This window comes from Ovis canadensis, chromosome 1 (assembly GCF_042477335.2).
Source record: "Ovis canadensis isolate MfBH-ARS-UI-01 breed Bighorn chromosome 1, ARS-UI_OviCan_v2, whole genome shotgun sequence".
Taxonomy (NCBI): Eukaryota; Metazoa; Chordata; class Mammalia; order Artiodactyla; family Bovidae; genus Ovis; species Ovis canadensis.
In genome coordinates, this window is record NC_091245.1 from 126,698,161 (window position 1) to 126,715,522 (window position 17,362).

At 44.8% G+C, this 17,362-nt stretch overlaps 1 long non-coding RNA gene across 2 annotated transcripts; it reads left to right on the forward strand.

Annotated features, from left to right (window-relative positions):
• Positions 1-1,008: 1,008 nt before the first annotated feature.
• On the forward strand, positions 1,009-6,817 carry LOC138418328 (uncharacterized). Of its 2 annotated transcripts, XR_011248509.1 has the most exons (4): positions 1,009-1,346; positions 1,732-1,840; positions 2,166-2,299; positions 6,009-6,817. It is a non-coding gene; the product is annotated as an uncharacterized lncRNA (long non-coding RNA). The 2 variants fall into 2 exon arrangements; XR_011248508.1 differs by lacking the exon at positions 2,166-2,299.
• The last annotated feature ends 10,545 nt before the right edge of the window (positions 6,818-17,362 follow it).

Below are 17,362 nucleotides of genomic sequence, written 5' to 3' on the forward strand. Positions count from 1 at the left end.
GGCCCTGGAGGAATCCCCCAAGCCTCTGTTTGCTCATCCATAGAATGACAACCATAAGGGTATTTACCCCACATGGTTGTTTTGAGGAAAAATTTACTTGGCGCAGACGCAATTCTCAGAAGTGTGCCTGGCGCCTGGCAGGTGCGTACTCAGTGCTGACCCCTGGTGGACACACGTGAAAGCGTTCCCAGTCCAGCGATGTGCTTGAAAGGATCAGTCAGTCGCTCAGTTGACTCTGCAATGCCGTGGACCGTAGCCCGCCAGGCTCCTCTGTCCATGGGATTCTCCAGGCAAGAATACTGAAGTGGGGTGCCATTTCCTTCTCCAGGGGCTCTTCTTGACCCAGGGATCGAACCTGGGTCTCCCGCATTGCAGGAAGATTCTTTACACTCTGAGCCACCAGCCAAGCCCTTTCAGCATTTGTGTGGATCATGGAACATGGTAAAGAATCTGCCTGCCAATGCGGGAGGCATAAGCGACGCAGGTTCGATCCCTGCGTTGGGAAGATCCCCTGGAGTAGAAAATGGCAACCCACTCCAGTATTCTTGCCTGGAGCATCCCATGGACAGAGGAGCCTGGCGGGCTTCAGTCCACGGCATTGCAGAGTCAGACACGACTGAGCAACTTGGCATGTGCAACATGGGGCAGTCCCTGGCGTTTCCTCGGCCAAGCCCAGCCCTCACTTACTTGCCTAGCCCTTAGGCACACTAGACAACTTTCTCACGATGGCTGTGAGCTTGAACGTCAGAGGAGGCTCCTCGCTGGATTCGTCTGAAGACTGTGATCATCTCATGGGGTAGTTCATTCCTGTGGTTACGAACTTTGGCTTGTTCGATCTTGGAATCCAGGTCTTTGTGACCTCCATGGTTTCACGATTTAGTGCAAAGAGAAAAAACATCCGAGGGAGGGAAGGAGGAGAGAGCCGTTTGGCAGGAGACACATTCAGGGAGAGTGAGTGGGTGGGGTCTTGTCTACCTAATAACCCCAAGGAGAGGGTGGAGAACCTTTGTTCTGCGTCTGTGGCAAGTCAGAACACAGAGGCGTGGTGCGGTTCCTTGGCAAGCTTCCACTGAGTGTGGCAAGGGGACTGGCTGGGAGTTAACAGATAAGCCGTTTACATTCCTGATGGGCTGAGTGGATTCCTCACCTACACCACCCCTCCACCCACACTCTGCAGGAGTCTGATGAGCCTGGATACACAGAGAGCCTGCCGAATAATTTTAGGGTCCACCTCAGATCAAAATGGATCTTGGCTTCCGAAAGGCAAAAGATGAAAGAGGCAGGCAAAAGATGAAAGAGGCAGGCAAAAGGGCGCTGGCTCCAGACCCTACGCTCATCACTTGCAGGTAGAACAATGTGACTGGGGCTTGTGGGGAGGATCTTTGCTACACGGGGTTGACTCTCAGACTTTCTGGAAGGGCTGTGGCCAGTGGAGAAAGGGTCAAGACTGATGGGGCGAAATATAGCTTTGGTGTTTAGTTGCTAAGTCGTGTCCGACTCTTTTGTGACCCCATGGACTGTAGCCTGCCAGGCTCCTCTGTCCAGGGGATTTCCCCAGGCAAGAACACTGGAGTAGGTTGCCATTTCCTTCTCCAGGGGATCTTCCCAACCCAGGGATGGAATGTGTGTCTCCTGCATCGGCAGATGGATTCTTTACCACTGACCCACCAAAATACAGCTAGTTGGGTACAGTCCTCTCACTTTATTTATTTTTTGGCTGTGGGGTTCTAGTTCCCCGACCTGGAATTGAACCTGGGCCCCTGGCAGTGAAAGTGCAGAGTCCCAACAACTGGACCGCCAGGGAATTCCCACCGTCCTCTCACTTGTTACAATGATCAAGGTAAGAGTTGCTGTTTCTGACTTGCTGCGTCAGGCCCTGAATGAGGTGATTTCATGTGTGATCTCTGGCCCTTACAGCTGGCAAGGTGGACCCCATGGGCCCGTTTATCTATGATGATGAAATCAACCAACCCAAAGTGACATAAACCCACAGTCACTTTATTATGCTCACAGATTCCCTGGGTAAGGATTTGTAAAAAGCAGCCTGGGGACTGCTAGTCTTTGCTCTGTGATGTCTGGGGCCTTCGTTGACATGTTCCAACACCAGTTCTTTGATAACAACTGGTGTCCTCAAATACAATTCATTTCTGACACTAACTACCTAGGTTGATCACAGATGCCATGAGTTAAGACCAAAGCCCTTCGCAGAATTGTCCTCACTCATCAGACGCCAGCCATAAAGCCACCTGCACTTCTGTTCAGCCAGCTACACGTTTGGTGCTTCCCACAACCTCCAGAGGTTTGATCATTTTTTTGAAGCATTTTGTTACTTTATTTATTTACTTCTTGGCCAACTGGTGTGGTCTTGCAGGACCACACCAGAGAACTTCTTTTCTCCATGAGTTATTTAGAAGCGTATTATTTAAATTCCAAATATTTGGGAATTTCTCAGATATATTTCTGGTATTGGTTTATAATTTAATTTCATTGTGGTCAGAGGTCATACTTCGTGTAATTTCAATCCTTTTAAACTTACTGAGGCTGAAATCTATTTTGTCTGAAATTGATATAGACACTCTAGTTTTTTATGATTAGCATTTGCATGACATATATATTTTTTCACTTTATTTTTAATTTTTTTTTAACAGCAAAAGTGTTTTGTATTGGGGTATGGCTGATTAACAACCTTGTGATAGTTTCAGGTGCACAGTGAAGAGACTCAGCCTTGTGTATATATGTATCCATTCTCCCCCAAACTCCCGTCCCATCCAGGCTGACATATACCATTGGGCAGTGTTCCATACGCTATACAGTAGGTTTTTGCTGGTTATCTGTTTAAATATAGCAGTGTGTGCATGACCTTCCCAAAGCCCCTTCTTTTCTCTTTTTTGCCTCTCTCCATGGCTCGTGGCATCTGAGTTTGCCCGAACAGGGATTGAAATTTGGGCCATGGCAGTGAAAGCTCCGACTCCTAATCCCTGGGGACCACCAGGGACCTCCCTATATTCAACAGCTTTCAGCCCAGCATTTCTGCCCCCTCCCAGCTAGGACACTCCTCTGTCTTCTTCCACTTGAAATCTCTAGGTCCTCTTTTATCCCTTCTTCCTGGCTTGTCCACATCGTCCAAAGCTGAAAGCCTCTTCAGGAGGCTCCCAATGAGGAGGAAGTTCACAAGTTCCTAGGAGCAGCAACTCAACTCAAAGTCCAGCTGTCCTCGTCTTGAAGGGCCGTCGTAACAGAATCCCACAGACAACGTGGCCCGAGCAACAGAAGTTTCCTTTCTCACAGCTCTCGAGGCTGGGGCCTGGCCTGGATTCTTGGTGAGGGCCCTCTTCCTGGCTTGCAGACCCCTGCCTTCTGGCTGTGTGCTCCCGTGGAGGGGGAGAGAGCTAACTCTCCATACAGCACATAAGGATGCCAATCCCATCATGGGCCCCACCCTCTCATGCCATTGTTGTTGATCAGTCGCTAAGTCATGTCCGACTCTTTGCAGCCCCAAGGACTGCAACATGCCAGGCTTCCCTGTCCTTCACTGTCTCCCAGAATTTGTCAAACTCCTGTCCATTGAGCTGGTGATGCCCTCCAACCATCTCCTCCTCTGCCCTCTTATGACCTCGTCTAAATCTCATCAGTTCACAAATGCCCTGCCTCCGAATACCACCACATCGGGAGTTAGGGCCTCATATACCAGTTTTTAGAAGGCAGAGTGTCGTCCACAGCACTGATGGATTCATCTTAGAAGCTGACCAAGCTTTTAAGCTGGAGCAATATCTCCTCCAGGACTAGCTGGCAATACAAATAGGGAAACACAATCAATTTTTTCAAAGAGCTTTCTATTCAGATTTCCCAATCTCCCATTTTTCCTTATGCAACGTAGAATAGCAGGGCTTGAAAGACAGGCTGCTGGTGGTTTAGTCGCTAAGTTGTGTTTGACTCTTGTGATCCCATGGACTGTAGCCCACCAGGCTCCTCTACCCAGGGGATTCTCCAGTCAGGAATACCAGAGTGTGTTGCCATTTCCTTCTCCAGGGGATCTTTCCAACCCAGGAATCAAACTCGGGTCTCCTGCATTTCAGGCAGATGCTTTACCTACTGAGCCACCAGGGAAGCTCTTACTGGCTGTTTGAACCCTGGTTTCTCTGTTTACTAGCTGTGTGACCTTAGGCACGTACTTAACCTCTCTGTGCCAATAACAGTACCTACCTTACAGTATATTGGAAGGAGGGGCCATTATATGACATAAGAAGGTTAAGTGTTTGGCATTTAACTAGTCTTTTAAAAAATGTTAGCTATTAATCTTCCCATCTAATAGTAGAAGTAAGCTGGTTGAAAAAATATAAAATGTAGTCCCTTGTTGAAAGAGTATAAAATGTAGAAAAACAAAGAGAAAGGGGAAGATTAGAGTGGGAAGGAGAAACTGGGGTGAAAGAGAGGTTAGGACACGTTCCTGGAAGGACTCACAGGCCTGCTCTGAAGCACTGCTATAGAAATACGATGCAACCCACACATGTGAGCATGAATCTAAATACACTTGTATAATGATCTTAATTTTTCTAGTAGCCACATTAAAAAAGCAGAAAGAGGGAATTTTCCTGGTGGTCCAGTGATTAAGACTTGGCACTTTCACTAATGGGGCCCAGGTTCAGTACCTGGCCGGGGAACTAAGATCCCACAAGCCACACGATATGACCAAAAATAAGTAAAAAGAATTTGGTGAAATTAGTTTTAATATATTTTATTAAACCCAATTTCTGTAACCCATTATATAATAATATATTTTATCCAACCGAATATTTAACCTTAACATATTGACTACTGTATGAAATCAATCTAAAAGTATTTATGTGTTATTTTACGTTCTTTCCTCATACTGTCTTTGAAGTCCAGGGTGTATTTTATGCTTACAGTACATTTTTTTTCTTTTCCATGACTGTACCATAGTGTATTTGCATATTTGAGCTGCTTCAGTTATTTTGCTATTATGAGTGGTGAACATATGGACATCCTTGTACATAAATTGGTCTGCTAATTTCCACAGAAGTGTACTTCCGAGGTCAAAGAGTAGAACATTTTCAGAATCTTTTAGACTAGGCAATGGCACCCCACTGCAGTACTCTTGCCTGGAAAATCCCATGGAAGGAGGAGCCTGGTAGGCTGCAGTCCATGGGGTCGCTGAGAGTCAGACACGACTCAGCGACTTCACTTTGACTTTTCACTTTCATGCATTGGAGAAGGAAATGGCAACCCACTCCAGTGTTCTTGCCTGGAGAATCCCAGGGACTGGGGAGCCTGGTGGGCTGCTATCTATGGGGTAGCACAGAGTTGGACGTGACTGAGGCGACTGAGCAGCAGCAGCAGCAGACTAGATGTACATTGCAGGCTGCTTTCCGGAAAACTTTCCTCTGTTACCTTCCCATCAGCTATGAATGGTTACCATCAAAAACCAAAACTTTGTTGAATTGTAGCAAACAGTTTTGAAACTTTGCCTTGTATCTGCTTACTAAGTCACTGTCCTGTCCGACTCTGTGCAACCCTGTGGACTGTAGTCCTCCGGTCTCCTCTGTCCATGGAATTCTCCAGGCAAGAATTCCGAGCGGCTTGCTGTGCCCTCCCCCAAGGGATCTTCCTGACCCAGGGATCGAGCCTGCATCTCCTAGGTCTCCTGCATTGGCAGGCGGGTTCCTTAACACTAACACCACCTGGAAAGCCCTAAAATTTGCCTTAATGTGATTCAATTCAAAACTTATAATGGTGGTTTTAATTTGCTTTTCTTTGATTATTAGTGAGAATGAACACTTTAATGTTTATTAGCCATCTGTATTTCTTCTGAAAATTGCCATTCTGTTACTGGAGTATTAGCATATTATCCATATTATCAATTTTGGCTGTATTTTATATATACTCATTATGGAAAATAATTTCCCATTTTGTGTGGCTTTAAATTTTATTTATATCTATGCTTCTTTACACAAGTCATTTTTATTTACTTCATTTATTTTTGATTGCAGTGGGTCTTCATTGCAACATTTGGCCTCAGTAATTGTGGCACGCGGAATGTGGAATCTTCCCGGACCAGGGACTGAACCAGTGGCCCCTGTGTTGGCAGGCAGATTCTTAACCACTGGACCACCAGAGAAGTCCCTATGATTTTTTTAAAAATTAAAGCTTCTTACAAACTTGCAGCTAGTAGATACATAAATCCTGAAGCACTAATCCACAGCACAGTGATCAGAGCCCACAAGACTGTTTTATAAGCTTCAAAGTTCTAAGAAGACAGAACCTAATTATTCCCACCACAAAAAAGCAAAATAATTATGTGACATGATAGAGGTGTTAGCTAACACTATGATGGTAATAATATTACAATATATCAAATCAACAATTTACCTTAAATCTGCACAATATTATACGCTAATTTCCTTTTTTTTTTTTTTGCCATACTACATGGCTTGCAGGATCTTAGTTCCCCCATCAGAGATTGAACCCACGTCCCTGGCAATGAAAATGCTGAGTCCTAACCACTGGACTGCCAGGAAGTCCCCAATTCAGTTCAGTTCATTCTCTCAGTCATGTCCGACTCTTTGAGACCCCCATGAACTGCAGCACACCAGGCCTTCCTGTCCATCACTAACTGCTTGAGTCCCCAGTTATATCTAAATAAAAATACATTTCTCAAAAAAAAAAAAAAGGCTTGTAAAAGATACCTAGCAGAGTATCTGGCATGAATATAATTTCTTTTCCTTTTAAAATTAACATTTGTCAGAAAAAAAGCTAAAGCTTTTACTTCTTTTTAATAAAGCTCTCCTTTTCTTTGTGATTTCTCCTGTTTGTATTTTTTGACTTAGGGGCCATCAGAAGGTCATATTTGCTCTTTCTTTTAACTGTTTCATCTTACAGGAATTAATTTTGATATGTGAGGGGAGGTGTCAATACTCGTGCCTCTACCCACTGCTTGTAGCCAGTTTCCTCACAGCGCATTTTCACTCACGCATGCCCAGTTTCAAGGGCTGGTGACCGCATGTGGTCAGCAGGGACCAGATTGGCTAGCAAGCACGGGGCTGAAGTTACAGACATCCTCTCTTCTGTCCCTGAGTATTTACCGTGACTTGCAAGCGCCTTGGAGAGAGGGTATTTTTAGCAGCTGTTGACACATCCAGGCTCCAGGCAGCGTCTTCATCATGATGTCACCTGATTTCTTTAAAGGTGTTGGAGCGCTTCTTTTAGCTCCCCGTTGAGGGCCGATATTTAAAGGCCTGTTTTGGTTCCATCCTCAGTTTTGAAGGCATGTAACCCATGGCAACCGTGAGGCTCCTGGAAGCTGACAGCTATGTTCGGTTTCCACAAGGCTGAGCTGAGAAGTTGGGGAGAAAAGAGTTGGCCACCACGTGCGAAATGGTAGCCGGGTCACGGGGAGACCATCCTCTGCAAACTTGATCAGGCTTGTTAACCACAACACCCTCTGAGGGGCACATGACTCCCCCCTCAGAGCTTTCATTAGGGTAAGTGAAGGCGGGAGAGCAGAGTTAATGAGGCCAGGATCGGGGTTGAGTGCCCCATGAGCCGCCTGGCTGCATATGGATAAACCATGTTTTCACAGTCACAGCCTACATCGCCCACAGGGCCTGCCTCTCAGAACCGTGTTCTTATAATTATGCCTAGGGGATGGCTTGAACACTGTACTGGGTACAGGGCCCCTGCCCAGCTCCAGGAGGTCCCATTTCCATTGCATTTTATAGAGATTGGTGCCCCCTAGAATACATGTCTTCTAGGAATACAATGAGAAATACACCCTTCCCAGTGTGTACAGCCTACATCCCCATTTGAGGAAACAGTTCGGAAAAGGAATCAAGAGACCCAGCTCCACCCGACGCCACCACTGACCAGCTCTCTGACTTCTCTCTGCAGCCATTTCCTCTTTTAGTTGATTTGGATTTTAAGGGATGCTTCCCATTGTAGTGCCCTCCAATTCTCTGTGTTCTTTTTTTTTAAATATATTTATTATTTATTTATTTGACTGTGCCAAGTCTTAGTTGCGGCCCAGGAATCTTCAATCTTCGTTGCTGCGTGTAGGATCTTTTAGTGGAATAGCTTGCGAACTCTTAGTTGCAGCATGTGGGATCTAGTTCCTTGACCAGGAATTGAACCCAGGCTCCCTGCATTGGGAGATCAGAGTCTGAGCCATTGGACCACCAAGGAAGTCCCTCTGTGTGCATGTTTTTGAGAATAAGTGACCACCCTTGGGAAGACAACAGAAAAGAGAACACTTTGGTAGCCGGTATCATCTTCATGTATGTCTTTACAGACTGCCCAGTGCCTACAGGGCTAAGTCCCAGTCTCACTAAGGTCCCTAAGATCCTTCACCATCTCCAGACTCATGCCCTGCAATTCTATCCCCTCATCCGGTGGTATAACATCTCTCCAAGGTGTCCGTATCTCCCACCTGCATCTCTATTATTCCTCCAGCTCTCTCCTCTTTGTGGAATGCCCTCTTCCCCTTTTCATTTGGGAAACCCTCTTAGAGATCCAGCCTCCATGCTGCCTCCTCCAGGGAGGCCTCTTTGACTCATTCTGGATGAATCAAAGCACCTAAGACACGGAACTTGAATATGATTCCCTCTGTTCCTGAGCATAGGTGGATGGAACGTGTCGGCAGAGCCTCATTCCTCATGTCCACATGCTTCCTAGCTCAACCCCTGCCTGTAGCAATGCTCCTGTGAATTCGTTTTTCCAAATCAACTCTGCATTACCTTTGTGTTAAACAAGAAAAGTGTGAATGAAGCAAGAAACTATAGGCTCAGTACAGATTATACTCAGCAACGGATGTCTAAATACCCAATCTCAAGTTCTCTTTGAGTTTTGAGAAAAGAACCCAGAAAATATGCTTCAAGCTGCCATTTTATTCAACCTGTTGTTTCCTTCACCTTAATCACTCACTCTAATCAGTTTTAGCAAGAGAGTAATGCTAATATTTGTTTTGTACTTACACATTTGAACACGGATAAGATGTTCAAGCTGGTTTTAGAAAAGGCAGAGGAACCAGAGATCAAATTGCCAACATCTGCTGGATCATTGAAAAAGCAAGAGAGTTTCAGAAAATCATCTATTTCTGCTTTATTGACTACACCAAAGCCTTTGACTGTGTGGATCACAATAAACTGTGGAAAATTCTGAAAGAGATGGGAATACCAGACCACCTGACCTGCCTCTTGAGAAATCTGTATGCAGGTCAGGAAGCAGCAGTTAGAACTGGACATGAAACAACAGACTGGTTCCAAATAAGAAAAGGAGTATGTCAAGGCTGTATATTGTCACCCTGCTTATTTAACTTCTATGCAGAGTACATCATAAGAAACGCTGGGCTGGAAGAAGCACAAGCTGGAATCAAGGTTGCCGGGAGAAATATCAATAACCTCAGATATGCAGATGCTGCTGCTGCTAAGTCACTTCAGTCGTGTCCGACTCTGTGAGACCCCATAGATAGCAGCCCACCAGGCTCCCCCGTCCCTGGGATTCTCCAGGCAAGAACACTGGAGTGGGTTGCCATTTCCATCTCCAATGCATGAAAGTGAAAAGTGAAAGTGAAGTCACTCATTCGTGTCTGACTCTGAGCAACCGCATGGACTGCAGCCCACTAGCCTCTTCCGTCCATGGGATTTTCCAGACAAGAGTACTGGAGTGGGGTGCCATCGCCTTCTCCCAGATATGCAGATGACACCACCCTTATGCAGAAAGTGAAGAGGAACTAAGGAGCCTCTTGATGAAAGCGAAAGAGGAGAGTGAAAAAGTTGACTTAAAGCTCAACATTCAGGAAACGAAGATCATGGCATACGGTCCCATCACTTCATGGCAAATAGATGGGGAAACAGTAGAAACAGTGTCAGACTTTATTTTTGGGGGCTTCAAAATCACTGCAGATGGTGATTGCGGCCATGAAATTAAAAGACGCTTACTCCTTGGAAGAAAAGTTATGACCAACCTAGACAGCATATTAAAAAGCAGAGACATTACTTTGCCAACAAAGTCCATCTAGTCAAGGCCATAGTTTTTCCAGTGGTCATGTATGGATGTGAGAGTTGGACTATAAAGAAAGCTGAGTGCCAAAGATTTGATACTTTTGAACTGCGGTGTTGAAGAAGACTCTTGAAAGTTCCTTGGACTGCAAGGAGATCCAACCAGTCCATCCTAAAGGAAATCACTCCTGAATATTCATTGGAAGGACTGATATTGAAGCTGAAACCCCAATACTTTGGCCACCTAATGCAAAGAGCTGACTCATTTGGAAAGACCCTGATGCTGGGAAAGATTGAGGGCAGGAGGAGAAGGGGACGACAGAGGATGAGATGGTTGGATGGCATCACTGACTCAATGGGCATGGGTTTGGGTGGACTCCGGGAGTCGGTGATAGACAGGGAGGCCTGGCGTGCTGCGGTTCATGGGGTTGCAAAGAGTCGGACATGACTGAGTGACTGAACTGAACTGAACTGAAGCCCTGCCCCCTTACATAAAAATAAGATATTAGCTTAGTTAGGTATCTTAAAAATAGGATTGCCACATAAAATACAAGACAACCAGTATAATTTGAATTAAGATATATGACAAATAGATTTCTTAGCTTGCATTAATAGTAAGATCTTATGGAAAAACCAAACAAACATTTTGGCCAACCCAGAATGACTATGTCCCAGCGTATAAGGTCCTTACCAAGGGACATACTCGCACTTAAGATGACTTTATTGTTTATCTGAAATTCCAATGTAACTGGTGTCCTCTATTTCTATTTGCTAAACCTGGCCATCCTGCTTGGAAATCATCTCCCCTAACTTCTCTCCAGCACAGAATCACCTTTGCCAACATCACTGATATGTGATCCTCTTGTCTTCCTTAAATCATCCTGCGAACCAGACCATATAATTCTGGACTTTTTCAGTGTTAGAAAGTTCTTTGTTATACCAATTCAGAGTCTGATTTCCATGGTTTTCATCCAGCGTTATTCGAGATTTGAAAAAAGCCTCATCATTATTCTTTAATAATAATTTTTAAAAATATGGACAGCAAGGTGATCAAACCAGTCCATCCTAAAGGAAATCAACCCTGAGTACTCATTGGAAGGACCGATGCTGAAGCTGAAGCTCCAATACTTTGGCCACCTGATGCGAAGAACCAACTCACTGGACAAGACCCTGATGCTGGGAAAGACTGAAGGCAGGAGGAGAAGGGGGCGACAGAAGATGAGACGGTTGGATGGCATCACTGATGCAATGGACATGAGTTTGAGCAAGCTCCAGGAGAAGGTGAGGGACAAGGAGCCTGAAATGCTGCAGTCCATGGGATCGTAAAGAGTTGGACCAGACTTGGTAACTGAACAACAATTTTGTTTACAGCAAAGTTTTTACTCAAAACAGCAGTTGCTTGCTCCATTCCTTCCTATTCTTGAGCACTTCTTTCTAAACTTTAATTCTTTCTCCTGGTAGATACTTAATACTGCTATTTCTTTTCTTATCACTATTTATTTATTTTGAATTGGAGGATAATTGCTTTACAGTATTGTGTTGGTTTGTGCCCTGCACCAGCATGAATCAGCCGTAGATATACGTACGTCCCCTCCCTCAAGACCATCCCTCCCACCCCACCCTGCTGTCTAGGTCATCGCAGAGCACCAGCCTTGAGCTCCCCGCGTCATACAGTGAATTTCCATGGCTGTCTAATTTCACCTATGGCAACGCATATGTTTCAGCGCTACTCTCTCAGTTCGTGCCCCCCCACCTCCTTCCCGACCTGTGTTGGCCAGTCTGTTCTCTATGTCTGCATCTCCACGGCTGCCCCGCAAATAGGTTCATCAACGTATGAGAGCAGGGAGAAAGTCATAATAAACCACATACACCCCTCACCCCTTTTCAGCCATGATCAGATCATGAACAGTCTTGTTTCACCTATATTTCATACCCTGTCCCTCCGCTTCCTCCCACCGCTGGCCCCAAGACATCGTATCATTTCATCTAAGAATGCTTCAAACACAGCTGCTTCTTCATTCAGCACTGTGGACCTTGCGTACTGAGTCTGTCTTCATCCCTTAGGGCTGCCATAACAACATAGCACAGACTGGGTGGCTTACAGTCGAAAGAAATTTACCTCTCAAAACTCTGGAAGCTGGAAAGTCCAAGATCAAGGCACCAGCAGACGCAGTGTCTGGTGGGGACACACTCTCTGGGCCAGCTCACTATAACCTCTCCAGGCAGGAGGGGCAAGGCAGCCGTCTGGGCCTCTGATACAGCACGAGGGTTCCAATCTTATTCATGAGGGTGGAGCCTTCATGACCTAATCATCCCCTCCAAGAAATAGCATCATATGAAGGGTTAGGATTTCAACATATGAATTTGGTTGGGGGTGGGGGGTGGGACATAAACGCTCAGTCTATAGTAGGTCCTAATACACAAGACCATTCAGCACCTTAAAGCCACCCGTTGTCCCTCATTTACTTCCTCTTACCCTCTCACAAGCTATGATGATTTTCAGTTAAACCAATATTTCAGAGTTTACTTATTATTATTACTAATTTAGCCTTGCCACATAACATGTGGGATCCCAGTTCCCTAACCACAGATCGAACTTGTTGCCCCTGCGATGAGTGAGGAGTCATTAACAGTGAGGAGACTTTTTGTTAAAAATTTATTATTTATTTTAAGTGAAGGATAATTGCTTTACAGAATTCTGTTGTTTCCTGCCAAATAACAGTGAGGAGTCTTAACCACTGGACAGCCAAGGAAGTCCCCAGAGCTTATTTATCATGATCAAATGCAATATCAGTCGCTGGGGAGCCAAGTAGAATACCGTGGCTACGTTTTCTTTCTTGTACAACATTTTGCTCTTCTCGGACTTTATAAGTTCTTTTTTGTAGTAGTCACCCAGCATCTGTCCTTCCCTTCTTCCTTGTCATAATAGAAATCCCCTAGCCCCTTTGTTACATGGCACACAGAGAAACAGAACCAGTAGGAGATATATATTAATATATTTCTGTTGTTGGTCAGTCCCTAAGTTTTGTCCAACTCTTTGCAACCCCATGGCCTGCAGCATGCCAGGCTCCTCTGTCCTCCACTATCTCCCAGAGTTTGCTCAAATTGATGTCAGTTGAGTTGGTGATGTTATCCAACCATCTCATCCTTTTCCACCCTCTTCTCCTTTTGCCTTCAATCTTTCCCAGCATCAGAATCTTTTCCAGTGAGTTGCCTCTTGGCATCAGGTGGCCAGAGTATTAGAGCTTCAACTTCAGCATCAGTCCTTCCAATGAATATTCAGGGTTGCATTCCTTTAGGATAGACTGGTTGGATCTCCTTGCAGTCCAAGGGACTCTCAAGAGGCTTCTCCAACACCATACTTCAAATGCATCATTTCTTCGGTGCTCAGCCTTCTTTATGGTCCAACTCTTACATCCATACATGACCACTGGAAAAACCACAGCTTTGACTATATGGGCTTTTGTCAGCACAGTGATATTTCTCCTTTTTAATATGCTGTCTAGGTTTATCATAACTTTTCTTCCAAAGAGCGAGTGTCTTTTGCTTTTGGAAAAAGCAGTCACTGTCCAAGTGATTTTGGACCCAAGAAAATAAAATCTGTCACTGCTTACAGTTTTTCCCATTCCATTTGCCGTAAAGTGATGGGACCGGATGCCATGATCTTAGTTTTTTGAATGCTGAATTTCAAGCTAGCTTTTTCACTCTCCTCTTTCACCCTCATCAAGAGGATCTGAGTCCCCTGATCGGGAATTTTACCCACATCCCCTGCATTGGAAGCATGGAGTCTTAACCACAGGACCACCAGAGAAGTTCCTAAATTTTTTTTTTTTAAATTAAGTTAATTTTATTGAAGTATAGCTGATTTACAATATTATGTAGGTTCATCAGTACCATTTTTCTCCATTCTGTGTTTATGTGTTATTATACAATGTTTGTTTTTCTGTGACTCATGCCACTATGTATAACAGGTCGAAAGTTTCATAGGTCCATCCACCTCACTGCACGGCTATCTGTGGGTGGACGTCTAGGTTGCTTCTGTGTCTTGGCTGTTGTGAATACTGCTGCAGCGAGCAATGGGGTACAGTCTTTTTCGACTGCAGTTTTCTCAGGGTGTGTGCCCAGTAGTGGGATTGCTGGGCCATGAGTCTGTGCTAAGTCACTTCAGTCACGTCTGACTGTTTGCTCCCCTATGGACTGCAGCCTGCCAGGCTCCCCTTGTCTCCAGGCAAGAGTACTGAAGTGGGTTGCCATGCCCTGCTCCAGGGCATCTTCCCGACCCAGGGGTCAAACCTGAGTCTCTTATGACTTCCGCACTGGCAGGCAGGTTCTTTACCACTAACGCCACCTCCGCGTTAGTATTTTAAGAAATCCCCACTGTGTGTGTGTGCTTAGTTGTTCAGTCATGTCCAACTCTTTGTGGCCCCGTGGACTGCAGCCTGCCAGGCTCTTCTGTCCATGGGAATTCTCCAGGCAAGGATACCACATTGCTCTGCCCTCCTCCAGGGGATCTTCCCAACCCAGGAATCAAACCCAGGTCTCCCACATTGGAGGAAGATTATTTACCATCTGAGCCATGAAGGAACAATAGTAGTGGTTTTATCAGTTTACATTCCCACCAACTGTTGTTCCCTTTTCTTCACACCCTCTCCAGCATTTATTGTTTGTAGACTTTTTGATGATGGACGTTCTGACCAGTGTGAGGGGACACCTCATTGTAGTCTTAATTTGCATCTAATAATGAGCATTTTTTCATGTGTTTGTAGGCCATCTGTATGTCTTCTTTTAGAAATGTCTCTTCAGGTCTTCTGCTCATTTTTTGACTGGGTTTGTTTTTCTATGTACGTTTTTATCAACTCCAATTGTGGAAACTTAAGTACTTTAAGCAATCAGTCTGATTGATGAATTTAGTTAGTTAAATTCTTTTAAGCAATTTAAACGGAATTTATAAAATTACCTGATTAGATTTTCCAAACTAAAAAGTAAAACCTCCCCAGATATTTAAATAACTCTCAAAAATCTAATAAATCAAGCTTCTCATAATGAATTCTCTTAGAAACGAATATTGTTTGCCAACTTAACCCAGTTCTCTAGTAACTTTATACTCGAAATCAAAAGGTGAAATCAATTACCAAATCATACATTCTCAGTTGGAATTGCAGCCTGTTTTGTTATACTCTAATACGCAAATACCCTTCAACAGCACAAACCTTTGAATACTTAATATATACAGATCATCTCAATGAATACAAAATCCTTCCTTTTCCTGACTGTAATAAATATGTATCATTATTAATAATTTGATGTATTTCATCTCCGTATTTAATTAGACATTTTTCTAGGAGTAGAATTGCTGGTTATAGGGTGTGTGTATGACCCAGTAATTCAACCTCTTGTTATAAGCATAACAGTAAGGCTTGCATTTGACCACCCAAAGCCATGAACCAGAAGTTCAGATCAGTATTACGCTTGAGGTCTTCCTACTGGAAACCCCAGAAATGCCCATCAGCAGTGGATGTGTGATACGCAGTGTCCAGTGGAGTACTACCAGCAACGAGGTGAATGGTCTACAGCCACATACCCTGTGGATGATGGCGCCAGAATTTACTGCATGATCCCATCTATATCAGGTGTGAAACAAATCTGTGTCATCGAAAGTCAGACAGAAGTTGCCCTGGGAGAGGGGTAGTGATGAGAATGGAGTGTGACAGAGCTTCTGTTCTGTTTCTTGATGTAGGTGCTGCACTCAGTCTGTGAAAATTCTCCAAGTCCTACGTGACGATATGTGCGTGTTTCTGCATGTAGGCTTGTTGTTTTTCAGTCACTCAGTCGTGTCCAGCCTTTTGCAGCCCCATGGACTACAGTGTGCCAGGCTTCCCCGTACTTCATCGTTTCCTGGAGTTTGCTCAAACGCATGTCCATTGAGTCAGTGATGCTAGCTAACCATCTCATCCTCTGCCGCCCTCTTCTCCTTTTGCCTTCAGTCTTTCCCAGCATCAAGGTCTTTCCCAGTGAATCAGCTCTTTGTCTCAGGTGGCCAAAGTATTGGAGTTTCAGCTTCAGCATCGGTCCTTCCAATATTATACTTTAGTAAATAGTAATTTTTAAAAACTTGGGCAGAAAGGAGTAGTTTTATCATCCCAGGGAAATTGGGTTACCTGCTTGAGGGCAGTAATATTGCACATGAGACCCAAGTTTTTCCTGAGACAGGGATCCAGACTACACGCATTCTGAGCAAATCTTCGCAAACTTTGGAAGAATTCACTGAACTATTTTTACTGTCATTGAAACAAGGGACTCTCAAGTCCATGCCTTTTATGAAATGGATTATATCATCTCCTGGGTCACTCCACTCCCCGGTTCTCACCCCACCCCAAGTTGACTTGTGACCCCCATTCCTGCCATACGCATGCTAAGTCACTTCAGTTGTGTCTGACTCTGTGACTCCATGGACTGTGGCCCGCCAGGCTCCTCTGTCCATGCAATTCTCCAGGCAAGAATACTGGGATGGGTTGCCATTTCTTTCTCCAGGGGATCTTTCAGACTCAGGGATCGAACCTGAGTCTTTTGCGTTCCCTGTATTGGCAGGTGGGTTCCTTATCACCAGCACCACCTGGGAGAATCCAGCTGTATAGAGTTTCCTCTCTGCCTGGGTGCCTTTTCTTTGGCTCAAGGTATCTTAAGGTCTTACCATCTGCCATTCCATTCCATCAACTCTATTACATTCTTATCAAGCCCTGGTTGAATTCTGGATTCTCTCATGGTCTTCCTTCCCTGCCAGGCCACTGCTCATCAGGCTGGACGCTGTCTTTCTCTCCCTTTTAAAAACATTTGTTTATTTGGCTGCTCCAGATCTTCACTGTGGCATGTGGGATCCAGCTCCCTGACCAGGGATTGAACCTCGGGGCCCCTGCCTTGGGAGGGTGGAGTCTTAGCCTCTGGACTGCCAGGGAGGTCTCTGTCTTTCTCTGTGGGGCTTGTCTGATTCCCTTCCTATCACTCCTAAAGACACAGACACGGCCTGGTTGTAGAATAGTGCACGCTGTCCTTCTCTGCTTGAATTAACTTTATTCAGCAAAGCTCACGCCATGTTTGCTTTGAAGCTGGGGAGGTGGTGGTGGTGCCAAGTGATCCTGTTGAGCCTGAGATTGTAGTAAATGGAACATTCTAGGCCTTTATTTTTTTTTTTCTCACAAGATCAGCTATTTCTGTGCACTTAGTATTCTGAACCCATGGGCCAGACTTTCCATTTATCCTGATTACATTTCAAATGTTAGATTTCATCCATTATTCCAGCCTGTCAAGATATTGTCCAAATCTTAATTCAATCGCCCAGGATCGAGTTTATCCCT